Source organism: Argopecten irradians, chromosome 1 (assembly GCF_041381155.1).
Source record: "Argopecten irradians isolate NY chromosome 1, Ai_NY, whole genome shotgun sequence".
NCBI classification, from domain to species: Eukaryota; Metazoa; Mollusca; class Bivalvia; order Pectinida; family Pectinidae; genus Argopecten; species Argopecten irradians.
In genome coordinates this window covers 29891840-29904137 of record NC_091134.1, presented here as the reverse complement: position 1 = coordinate 29904137, position 12298 = coordinate 29891840, and the positions used below count along the sequence as shown (strand labels likewise).

The following is a 12298-nucleotide window of genomic DNA, read 5'->3' as shown; positions in this document are numbered from 1 at the left end:
ACTAGACAATAAAACTGAACCGTATAAAATATCAAATTCTCAGCTAGACATTATTTTTTTTACATATGAAGGCCTTTCTGAAGAGAATTTATACCAGAAGTCTTCAAATTATGAATTTGACGTCATGTGAGCGGTACGGTAGATATTTAGAATGGTAGACATGTTTGTTTAAGATAACAACATTATGTAAATGCTTGTATACGCATAAATTAATCGGAAACCTACAACAAAGTATAGAAAATTGTGCCCGAGTGATTTTCGGAGGCGCTGCTCCACTACGACACATAGGGACCAATTCGTACCCGGCCGGGTACATATATTCGTTCTAGAGAAGTGTCTGTGTCAACCGTGATTGAAAAAAATATTTATACTGGTTCTTGTATTTTTGGACTAAATCTGAAATTAGTATATTTTGGATCCTTCAGAACACGTACATAGATTGATTTAAATAATAACGGCATGTTAAAATAGAGGATAAATTATATGATTTATAGACGATATACATAGATAATCCTCTTAAAGCCCTGATACCCACGTTATATATCCACTATCTTATAGTAAAACAGGAGACAACAGAGTCGACACGGGTAATTTGATCCTTTTATGTACATCAAAGAAATTGTATAACAGTACACTTGCTTTGAAGTTGGGCGTCATTTTTTTACTCTTCAAAGGAAGTCTGTACAGGCCTGTAATTGGTCAGATTTTTTCTTTTGAACTGCCTTCAGTTTTACGACGAGATAGTCCAAGGATGGATATAATGTTAGTGATTGTAACCCATAGAGTATCGAGAACGCCTCGATTGCATAATCCGAGAGACGTGATCGAAGTGAGCCCCGGAGATAAATACATAAGTTGTAAAACTTTTGCTCAAAATACTTTGCGCCTGAAGGTATAAAACAAGAGAAAAAACAACAAATATTAACATAAAACGTCTTTAATTAACTTTGATGTCGCATAAAACATAACTTAGATACAAACAAAATGCTTTTAGAACACTTAGTTCCTAGATCTATACAGTTGAGTGGAGTGTCTGTGGCTATCATGAATTCCCATGTACTAATCGACTCCTGATTATAGCATCTATGTATAAATGCTGCCATCACGAGAGGTGAGAATGTATACATGTGCTATGTTACAAAGCCAGAGTATGACATTAAATACGGTTCGCTGTATTAAATTTTGCCGCTCTTCATCAAGGAAAAGCAACGTATTGTTCACACAAGATTGCCTTGCACTTCCACGAAATGTTTAAGAATCTGTATCCCTTTATCTGTGTTGTCTCCAACATGTAACCGACATTTAAGGAATGAACCACTAATTACACTAATTACTATAAACACAAGGTCGTACGTGCTTGCAAATCTGATATACTTCCATGCTGTATTTGTCACGAACCTTGGAACAACTTCAGTTGACCAAGATAAGATTTTTTAAATAGTTAAATCCTTGTCATGACTCACTCACTGTTGAGACCTATATCCGAGTGTACACCGGTTGGATAGGTGTGAACTGGGGTAAACTTTTCCTGGCCACCGTGATGTTACCCCTGTGACGATCCTCACTGAACTGGATTATTGTCAACATTGTCTCTATAGCCTCGCGCCTTTTCACCACGCGCTTTGACTGCGCATGCCTACACGCGGGAATGTGCGCTTTCAATCCTTGTGCATACAGATATATCTTGCGGCATTTCGGATATCCGGGACATGACATCATACTGGGCATCTTTGCTCTCCAACACGCTCCTACAACAGATAGACGCTGAATTAATTTTGTTAAGAAAGTGGGGAAAACTATTACTTTACTGATTTATAGAAATTCAAAAAATAAAACAACTTACTATGGCGAATATTGGTGACAAAATGTTTCATTGAGTTTTGACAAACTTCGGTGAAAATAAAGGAAAAATCAGCATTTAAGCTTAAGAAATCGTGATAACCATCGACAAACACAGGAAAACATCATCATTGACATGATCATATACAAACATAGGAAACATCAACACACATGATCTCATTAAAAAAACATAGGAAACGTCAACATAGACATGATCTCATACAAACACAGGAAACGTCAACATAGACATGATCACATACAAACACAGGAAACGTCAATATAGACATGATCTCATACAAACACGGGAAACGTCAACATAGACATGATCTCATACAAACACGGGAAACGTCAACATTGACATGATCACATACAAACACAGGAAACGTCAACATAGACATGATCTCATACAAACATAGGAAACGTCAACATAGACATTATCTCATACAAACACAGGAAACGTCAACATAGACATGATCTCATACAAACATAGGAAACGTCAACATAGACATGATCACATACAAACATAGGAAACGTCAACATTGACATGATCACATACAAACATAGGAAACGTCAACATTGACATGATCTCATACAAACATAGGAAACGTCAACATAGACATTATCTCATACAAACACAGGCAACGTCAACATAGACATGATCTCATACAAACATAGGAAACGTCAACATAGACATGATCTCATACAAACATAGGAAACGTCTACATAGACATGATCTCATACAAACATAGGAAACGTCAACACAGACATGATCTCATACAAACAAAGGAAACGTCAACATAGACATGATCACATACAAACATAGGAAACGTCAACACAGACATGATCTCATACAAACATAGGAAACGTCAACATAGACATGATCACATACAAACACAGGAAACGTCTACATAGACATGATCACATACAAACATAGGAAACGTCAACATAGACATGATCACATACAAACATAGGAAACGTCAAAATAGACATGATCACATACAAACAGAAAACGTCAACATAGACATGATCTCATACAAACACAGGAAACGTCAACATAGACATGATCACATACAAACACAGGAAACGTCAATATAGACATGATCTCATAAAACATAGGAAACGTCAACATAGACATGATCTCATATAAACAAGGAAATGTCAACATAGACATGATCTCATACAAACATAGGAAACGTCTACATAGACATGATCACATACAAACATAGGAAACGTGAACATTGACATGATCACAAACAAACACAGGAAACGTCAACATAGACACGATCCCCTTAAAACATAGGAAACGTCAACATAGACATGATCTCATACAAACATAGGAAACGTCTACATAGACATGATCACATACAAACATAGGAAACGTCAACATAGACATGATCACATACAAACACGGGAAACGTCAATATAGACATAATCTCATACAAACATAGGAAACGTCAACATAGACATGATCTCATACAAACACAGGAAACGTCAATATAGACATAATCTCATACAAACATAGGAAACGTCAACATAGACATTATCACATACAAACATAGGAAACGTCAATATAGACATGATCTCATACAAACATAAGAAACGTCTACATAGACATGATCTCATACACACACATGAAACGTCAATATAGACATGATCTCATACACACACAGGAAACTTCAACATTGACATGATCTCATACAAACATAGTAAACGTCAACATAGACATTAACACATACAAACACTGGAAACGTCAATATAGACATTATCACATACAAACATAGTAAACGTCAACACAGACATGATCTCATACAAACATAGGAAACGTCAACATAGACATGATCTCGTAGAAACATAGGAAACTTCAACATAGACATTATCACACACAAACACAGGAAACGTCAACATAGACATCATCACACACAAACATAGGAAACGTCAACATAGACATGATCACATACAAACATAGGAAACGTCAACATTGACATGATCTCATACAAACACAGGAAACGTCAACATAGACATTATCACATACAAACAGAAAACGTCAACATAGACATGATCTCATACAAACACAGGAAACGTCAACAAAGACATGATCTCATACAAACATTGTAAACGTCAACACAGACATGATCTCATACAAACATAGGAAACGTCAACATAGACATGATCACATACAAACATAAGAAACTTCATCATTGACATCATCACATACAAACATAGTAAATGTCAACATAGACATGAACACATACAAACATAGGAAACGTCAACATAGACATTATCACATACAAACATAGTAAACGTCAACATTGACATGATCTCATACAAACATAAGAAACTTCAGCATTGACATCATCACATACAAACATAGTAAATGTCAACATAGACATGAACACATACAAACCTAGGAAACGTCAACATAGACATTATCACATACAAACATAGTAAATGTCAACATAGACATTATCACATACAAACATAGGAAACGTCAACATTGACATGATCTCATACAAACATAGGAAACGTCAACATAGACATGATCACATACAAACATAGGAAACGTCAACATAGACATGATCACATACAAACACGGGAAACGTCAATATAGACATAATCTCATACAAACATAGGAAACGTCAACATAGACATTATCACACACAAACATAGGAAACGTCAACATAGACATTATCACATACAAATACAGGAAACGTCAACATAGACATTATCTCATACAAACACAGGAAACGTCAACATAGACATGATCTCATACAAACATAGGAAACGTCAACATAGACATTATCACATACAAACACAGGAAACGTCAACATAGACATTATCACACACAAACATAGGAAACGTCAACATTGACATAATCTCATACAAACATAGGAAACGTCAATATAGACATAATCTCATACAAACATAGGAAACGTCAACATAGACATTATCACACACAAACATAGGAAACGACAACATTGACATGATCACATACAAACACAGGAAACGTCAATATAGACATGATCACATACAAACATAGGAAACGTCAACATAGACATGATCTCATACAAACATAGGAAACGACAACATAGACATGATCACACACAAACATAAGAAACTTCATCATTGACATAATCACATACAAACATAGTAAACGTCAACATAGACATGATCTCATACAAACATAGGAAACGTCAATATAGACATGATCTCATACAAACATAGGAAACGTCAACATAGACAATATCACATACAAACATAGGAAACGTCAACATAGACATGATCACACACAAACATAAGAAACTTCATCATTGACATCATCACATACAAACATAGTAAACGTCAACATAGACATGATCACATGCAAACACATGGAAACGTCAATATAGACATGATCTCATATAAACATAGGAAATGTCAACATAGACATGATCTCATACAAACACAGGAAACGTCAACATAGACACGATCCCCTTAAAACATAGGAAACGTCAACATAGACATGATCTCATACAAACATAGGAAACGTCTACATAGACATGATCACATACAAACATAGGAAACGTCAACATAGACATGATCACATACAAACACGAGAAACGTCAATATAGACATAATCTCATACAAACATAGGAAACGTCAACATAGACATGATCTCATACAAACACGGGAAACGTCAATATAGACATGATCTCATACACACACAGAAAACGTCAACATTGACATGATCTCATACAAACATAGTAAAAGTCAACATAGACATTAACACATACAAACACTGGAAACGTCAACATAGACATTATCACATACAAACATAGTAAACGTCAACATAGACATGATCTCATACAAACATAGGAAACGTCAACATAGACATGATCTCATAGAAACATAGGAAACGTCAACATAGACATGATCACATACAAACAGAAAACGTCAACATAGACATGATCTCATACAAACACAGGAAACGTCAACAAAGACATGATCTCATACAAACATTGTAAACGTCAACACAGACATGATCTCATACAAACATAGGAAACGTCAACATAGACATGATCACATACAAACATAAGAAACTTCATCATTGACATCATCACATACAAACATAGTAAATGTCAACATAGACATGATCTCATACAAACACAGGAAACGTCAATATAGACATGATCACATACAAACATAGGAAACGTCTACATAGACATGATCACATACAAACATAGGAAACGACAACATTGACATGATCACATACAAACACATGAAACGTCAATATAGACATGATCTCATAAAACATAGGAAACGTCAACATAGACATGATCCCATATAAACATAGGAAATGTCAACATAGACATGATCTCATACAAACACAGGAAACGTCAACATAGACACGATCCCCTTAAAACATAGGAATCGTCAACATAGACATGATCTCATACAAACATAGGAAACGTCTACATAGACATGATCACATACAAACATAGGAAACGTCAACATAGATATGATCACATACAAACACGGGAAACGTCAATATAGACATAATCTCATACAAACATAGGAAACGTCAACATATACATGATCTCATACAAACACGGGAAACGTCAATATAGACATAATCTCATACAAACATAGGAAACGTCAACATAGACATTATCACATACAAACATAGGAAACGTCATCATTGACATGATCACATACAAACATAGGAAACGTCAATATAGACATGATCTCATACAAACATAAGAAACGTCAACATAGACATGATCTCATACACACACAGGAAACGTCAATATAGACATGATCTCATACACACACAGGAAACGTCAACATTGACATGATCTCATACAAACATAGTAAACGTCAACATAGACATTAACACATACAAACACTGGAAACGTCAACATAGACATTATCACATACAAACATAGTAAACGTCAACACAGACATGATCTCATAAAATCATAGGAAACATCAACATAGACATGATCTCATACAAACATAGGAAACATCAACATAGACATGAACACATACAAACATAGGAAACGTCAACATAGACATGATCTCATACAAACACGGGAAACGTCAACATAGACATGATCTCATACAAACACGGGAAAGTCAACATTGACATGATCACATACAAACACAGGAAACGTCAACATAGACATGATCTCATACAAACATAGGAAACGTCAACATAGACATTATCTCATACAAACACAGGAAACGTCAACATAGACATGATCTCATAAAACCATAGGAAACGTCAACATAGACATGATCACACGTCAACATAGACATGATCACATACAAACATAGGAAACGTCAACATTGACATGATCACATACAAACATAGGAAACGTCAACATTGACATGATCTCATACAAACATAGGAAACGTCAACATAGACATTATCTCATACAAACACAGGAAACGTCAACATAGACATGATCTCATAAAAACATAGGAAACGTCAACATAGACATGATCTCATACAAACATAGGAAACGTCTACATAGACATGATCTCATACAAACATAGGAAACGTCAATACAGACATGATCTCATACAAACACAGGAAACGTCAATATAGACATGATCACATACAAACATAGGAAACGTCTACATAGACATGATCTCATAAAACATAGGAAACGTCAACATAGACATGATCTCATATAAACATAGGAAATGTCAACATAGACATGATCTCATACAAACATAGGAAACGTCAACATTGACATGATCACAAACAAACACAGGAAACGTCAACATAGACACGATCCCCTTAAAAACATAGGAAACGTCAACATAGACATGATCTCATACAAACATAGGAAACGTCTACATAGACATGATCACATACAAACATAGGAAACGTCAACATAGACATGATCACATACAAACATAGGAAACGTCAACATAGACATGATCACATACAAACAGAGGAAACGTCAACATAGACATGATCTCATACAAACACAGGAAACGTCAACATAGACATGATCACATACAAACACAGGAAACGTCAACATAGACATGATCTCATACAAACATAGGAAACGTCAACATAGACATGATCTCATATAAACATAGGAAATGTCAACATAGACATGATCTCATACAAACATAGGAAACGTCTACATAGACATGATCACATACAAACATAGGAAACGTGAACATTGACATGATCACAAACAAACACAGGAAACGTCAACATAGACATGATCCCCTGAAAACATAGGAAACGTCAACATAGACATGATCTCATACAAACATAGGAAACGTCTACATAGACATGATCACATACAAACATAGGAAACGTCAACATAGACATGATCACATACAAACACAGGAAACGTCAATATAGACATAATCTCATACAAACATAGGAAACGTCAACATAGACATGATCTCATACAAACACAGGAAACGTCAATATAGACATAATCTCATACAAACATAGGAAACGTCAACATAGACATGATCACATACAAACACAGGAAACGTCAACAAAGACATGATCTAATACAAACATTGTAAACGTCAACACAGACATGATCTCATACAAACATAGGAAACGTCAACATAGACATGATCTCATACAAACATTGTAAACGTCAACACAGACATGATCTCATACAAACATAGGAAACGTCATCATTGACATGATCTCATACAAACACAGGAAACGTCAATATAGACATGATCACATACAAACATAGGAAACGTTAGCACCGACATGATTAGATATACATTTATTTTTGTTGGGTTTTTTTTTAACAAATGCCAAAAAAAAATCGGTGTATGTTAATTACTAGAAGAACGGTAGTCATAGGACGCCACTCTGAAGAACTCAATATTTGAATCAGGAGTTCAGCCCATCTGGCTTCTTGAAATTCCAGCATTTTGTTCATAAAATGACTGTCCATATCTATATATCAACACTTAAAATACTATATCAACGTAGAAATCATTGTCGGTTGTTACGAATCACAGTATTTCACAACTTGCACCAAAACCTTAACCAACGCTGACGCCAGGGTGATTTCATAAGCTCTTCTAAGAATGGAATTCATTAACACACACAAGATGAAGTGATGACATGTAAATGTAAACCATAGACATGGACAATAGAAACATTGATATGGACATGGAAACGTAGGCATATACATAAAATATGGACATATAAACGACACATGGACATATCTACGTCATTATAGTATGAATATAGGCATGCCATGTAAATGTGTGCATGTAAACGTAAATACAAATGTATCGGCATGTAAACGTAAATATCTGTATGTAAACGTAAATATCGGCATGTAAACGTAAATATCTGTATGTAAACGTAAATATCTGCATGTAAACGTAAATACAAATGTATCGGCGTGTAAATGTAAATATCTGTATGTAAACGTAATATCGGCATGTAAACATAAATAACTGCATCTAAACGTAAATATCGGCATTTAAACGCAAATAACTACATGTAAACGTAAATATCGGCATTGACGTGTAAACGTTATCATATACATGGACAGAACAGCGTAAACATAGATATGAACGCGAAAACATTACACAAAACAGGATTTGTCGAAGTACATGTATATGTAGACTGTAATAGATTTTTTGTGTAATAATGATACCGTATACTGTAGCTGGTCAAGGGGGTGATATTCTCGCTATTTCGTGGCACATTAATAGTGATAATCATTTAACCCGTGAAATTAATCCTAGATTAATCATATATTCATATCGTCTGATTGTGAAATATAGATTCGTGAAAATATCTTTTTTAGATAATAGTCGCGATTTTAGCCCGCTAAAATTATCGAAAAATAAACATGGTTTTACCGAGTATGTTGGAATCCCAGATATACTTCCATGTCGTATTGAAAGTAAGTAAATGTATATAGGCATTTAATTGAAGCACAATCTATTTTCAGTAAAAACGGGTGTTGAAAATTGGTGCCAATTATTAAAGAATGAAAAGCGATTTTCAATTCTAAGAATGAAAAATATTGGTTGAAATATATTCACTACCTTAATTATGTTTGACAAAAAATGACTTAGAAACAAAACCTTATGGAGATGAAGGGAATTCAAAAGTGATATGGAAGTGCTCTGAACACAGGTTTTTTGTGAACATCCGCAAAAAAAATAACATTTTCTTTAAAGCGAAAAAATATTGAAAATATCTTATTTATAAGTATAAGCTACTACTTTTGTTAATTGTATAAACAATGGAGTCAATAATTCGCAGAAAACATATATTATAGATAGTAAACTTTACTTACCATGTTGGTGGGGTTAAATCAACGACTAGGTCTTAATAAAGACAAGTTGGACTACATGGATACACGTTTGATATCAATATAGACTAAGGCTGCGTCGGTATAGGCTGTCGTTAAAGTTCCAAATCATTTACACGCCAATTAAACTGTGTAATTTGAAATAATTTATCTAATTGATTCTGGTGATACTGGTGATATTAAACGTTATCAAATCAGATAATAACTCACCCTTTGTGTAAGTGGGGGTAGGTCCTGACCCACACGCGGCTTTCTGATCTACTACTCCAGCTTACTTAGCGCCTAACTCCAATTCAATATACACTGCGATACACGTATATATACATAGGTATAGATTTTTTTCAATGTGTCAACATCATTCTATTGATTTTTCCTAATTTTATATAATTGAACTATAATCTATTGAATGTTACAAAGGTGTTACATTGATAAAGATCAGCCATGAATGGCGGTTTAACTTAGGTTTATGTTGGTTGGCTAGTTTTAAATGCGTCCCTACTACGCGTTAAATATGGCCGGTTACACAGTGTTGACTGGAGACCCTTACAAATCCTTTAAGTAAAATCTGATTAGGTGTACACTAGCCAGGACACTTAGAAACATTATAAGGCCAAGCTTAAACTTATATGAAATCAATATTAATCTATTTTAATTTATTATATTCATTATTGAATACTAAACTACTGCAATCCTGCTTTCTCCTTGACACCACACGGTCTGTACTTGGCTGTATACGTACTATTATGTAAAGTTTATCATATTGTCACATGAGTAATTGCCAGAGAGAGAAGTTGTAAGTAAAGAAATGTGCAGCTAAGTGTCAATGATCCCTTGATAAAGATTGGAGGTTAGACTATTAAAATTCCAAAATGTAAGCTTTATTAGCCACTAGTCTACTTAAACCCTATTTTTTTCTTGTCGAACGAACAACATATTTTGTTAAAACCCAATAACTTACACAATGTTGCGTTTGATTAGCGACACTGTCCATATAATGGTCATGTATTGTCTCCAATTAATCAATAATGTATTAAGTTATTATACACCAAGTACAATGTATATGCGATATACAAACTTTGTTATCGATAACTTTGCACTGCGGCTTTTTAAGAGTCTAACTTCGAACCGTTTCCAGTTAGTTTTACCCCGTTACGGAAATAAAATCGTGAAACTATAGGCAGAACGTTTATAAATTATAACCGCTAGTTGCTTGTGGTCCTACAATTTTGTCCAATAATAACACACTTGGACTTGTGAATATATATATATGACTTTGGTATAGATCACTTTGGTATAGATCACTTTGCTTGACAATCTTCCTTTGTCCCTGGAGTGGTCTTTGTAGACAAAGTTTTTTTGCTCAGATATGTTTTTATTCAATCATATGTTATATTACAACATGTGATATATCAATATGTGTCCAAATCCAAATTCAGCAATTGCTTATAAAATTACTACAGTATTGTACTTATAGATCCTTTGTAGACAAAGTTGACTAAATTAGGTATGCAATGATTTTCCACTATTTTCATTGGCTAATACGTGGTCACGTGACATTCAATATATAGCATATCAAATTGGTGTTTCCAGTTTTAGTTTAGAAACACCACGTCAATATTTCTTTGTAAACTTCACTGCACAAACGCTGCATGCTTCAGGGTTGGGTTCTTTTACCTATGCTTTTCTTGTAATTAATATAATTATAAGAGACTGTTTTTGAAATTTGTTAAAGGAAGGAAATATCTAATATTTGAATTTGTAGAATTGTAGAATTTCTACACGGGTGATATAACACCATATGCACCTCAACAAAGGTCCATAATGGATATGTACTGTGCAGTCGAATATTTGCCGCTATAATTGGTACAATTTAAGAATTGCTCAAAACATAGAGCACAAAAAGCATATTCTTTTCGGTAACCCATATTTTTCATTCCAGTAAATTAATCGGGATTGGCAATTTCACTGCGGAATCAAAGGATAATTATAACAACCAGCATGTTAAACAAAATAAACTATCAGGGCCTACCCATCGTTGCCTGTAAGAACGAACGTGAAAACCTAACAATTTTATCATTTGGACTTATACCCAGCCGACACATGAGTATAAATTATATGTTATCATGAGCTGTGATATAGAGGTATTGAAA

General features: G+C 34.4%; 1 long non-coding RNA gene across 1 annotated transcript; it reads right to left on the bottom strand.

Moving 5' to 3' along the window:
• Positions 1–921: 921 nt before the first annotated feature.
• LOC138310264 (uncharacterized) lies at positions 922–10576 on the bottom strand. Its single transcript, XR_011206385.1, has 2 exons — positions 10359–10576; positions 922–1748 (listed from the first exon to the last, which is right to left on the bottom strand). It is a non-coding gene; the product is annotated as an uncharacterized lncRNA (long non-coding RNA).
• Positions 10577–12298: the final 1722 nt, after the last annotated feature.